Source organism: Brassica napus, unplaced genomic scaffold (genome assembly GCF_020379485.1).
Source record: "Brassica napus cultivar Da-Ae unplaced genomic scaffold, Da-Ae ScsIHWf_630;HRSCAF=928, whole genome shotgun sequence".
Classification (NCBI taxonomy): Eukaryota; Viridiplantae; Streptophyta; class Magnoliopsida; order Brassicales; family Brassicaceae; genus Brassica; species Brassica napus.
In genome coordinates this window covers 40,001-42,500 of record NW_026016690.1, presented here as the reverse complement: position 1 = coordinate 42,500, position 2,500 = coordinate 40,001, and positions in this window count along the sequence as shown.

The window sequence follows — 2,500 nt, the reverse complement described above, 5'->3', positions numbered from 1 at the left end:
ACCCATTTGTATCCCACTGGTTTGACATCTCTTGGTGTCAATGTTATAGGGCCAAAAACGCCTCTCTTTCTCAATGATTGTAACTCCACGTTAATAGCTTCTTTCCATTTGATCCAATCTGATCTTAGCATGCATTCTTGTATGGACGTGGGTTCTAGATCCTCATCTTTATCCATGATCTCAAGTGCTACCTTGTATGCAAATAAATCATCAACGTTGATATCTTTTCTGTTCCATTGTTTTCCAGACATTACATGGTCTATAGAGATCTCTTGGTTGTCCGGCTCTTCTGTCCCGTGAAGCCCAGCGTCCCGGACCTCACTTTGAGGAACGGCCGGATCATCGGGTGTGGCCGGTACGCATGGCTCGACCGTCCTGGTCGGCTCGACCGGTCCATCAATGTCCTGGACGGTTTCTTTGATGCTCTCGGATCCAGCACCTCTCTTGGACTTCCGAGGCTGTTTGTCTTTGGAACCAATTGGTCTACCACGTTTTAAACGTTGCTTAGACTCTGTAGCCACTTGACATTGTCCATCTTGGACGTTCAATCTTATGGGTGCATTACAAGCCGGGTTGTGTGACATTGTTACTCTATTTGGGTCAGCAAATGTATCTGGCAACTTGTTAGCTAGCTCTTGTAGATGTATTATCTTTGGACTTCTAGATCACACTCTCTAGTCCGAGGATCTTGCCAAGATATTGATGGTCTAAACCATTCTAAATCTTTTGAAATCAACCGGCTGTTATCTCCCCCTAAGGACGGATATTTGGACTCATCAAACTGTGAGTCTTCGTATCTGGCCTTAAACAAATCACCGGTTGTTGGCTCAAGATACTTTATGATACTTGGGGAGTCATATCCTACGTATATTCCCATCCTCCTTTGTGGTCCCATCTTAGTTCTCTGTGGTGGAGCAATTGGAACGTAGACGGCACATCCGAATGTCTTGATGTGGGACACGTCTGGCTCTTGACCCGTGAGTAGTTGGGATGGTGAATATATATGTTCACTAGATGGCCTGATGCGAATCAGTTCCGTTGCATGTAAAACCGCATGTCCCCATGCTGATACCGGAAGTTGAGACTTCATAAGCAGTGGCCGGGCTATCAGCTGGATCCGTTTAATGAATGATTCGGCCAAGCCGTTCTGTGTATGGACATGTGCCAGGGAGTGCTCTACTCTTACCCCCATGGACATACAGTATTCATTAAACGCTTGGGACGTGAATTCACCAGCATTGTCTAGACGTATAGTCTTAAGAGGGAAATCTGGAAAGTGTGCTCTCAGCCTTATCATTTGGGCAAGCAGCCGTGCAAAGGCTAGGTTCCTAGTGGATAGTAGGCAGACATGTGACCATCTGGTCGATGCATCAATGAGGACCATGAAGTATCTAAACGTCCCACAAGGTGGGTGTATTGGTCCACATATGTCTCCTTGAATCCTTTCCAGAAAGTTTAAGGTTTCTTTGTGAACCTTAGCTGGTGATGGCCTGATTATGAGTTTCCCTTGTGCACATGCTGCACATGTGAGATTTCGTGGGATAACTCCTTTGAATGTGTGCCCTTGTGAATTCATCATCAGTTTTCGCATCATTCCTGTTCCGGGATGGCCAAGCCGGTTATGCCATAAAGTGAATAGTTCGGAGGCATTTGCCTCGATCATACTGATCCTTGCATAGTACAGACCAGTGGTCATTGCGGGCATTGTCTCTAGGATCTTTTTATTGCCTTTGGTGATCAAGGTTATGTTAAGGAATTCTTTGTTTCCTTCTTCCCATGTTTCAAGGTGAAAACCGTTTAACCTTATGTCCTTGAAGCTCAATAAGCTTCTTCTAGAGCTTGGGGAATACAAGGCGGTTTTGATCTCTAGGTGAGTGCCCTTAGGCATCATCACATAGGCTTGGCCGTGACCTTCAATCAGGCTAGCCTCACCCGCAATGGTGTGTACCTTTGCACTTTTCATTATGAGATTTATAAAGTACCTTTTGTCTCTAAGTATTGTGTGACTTGTGCCACTATCCACCACAAGTACACTCATCTCATCATTCATTCTATAAAATAAACTTTAGAGACTTCATAAGATGTTTAAAACTCTTCTTATTAAAATTCCATTACATAAAATAAAAACACCAAATCAAAACATAAAGCAATAAGACAATGTGATTCGAAAACTAGTCCTTGAGACAATCGGATGTCTCATAATCCATTAGGTCATCTTGGTTGTCCTTGTCGGATTCATTGTCAGCATCATACCCATATCCCTTGTCCTCATGGACGTTTTCTTGGATCATGTTTGCCTCCGGGTTCTTGTTCTTGATGCTCTCTTGGTAGAGGTCGCACAAGTGTTTCGGAGTTCTACAATTCTTTGCCCAATGATTGTCACTGCCGCATCTATGGCATAGAGACTTGTTGGACGTGTAAGATGGTTTGGATATGCCACCTCGTCCGCGGCCGTAGCTGCCTCGACCCCGGCCGTAATTGGAACCACGACCACGGTTAT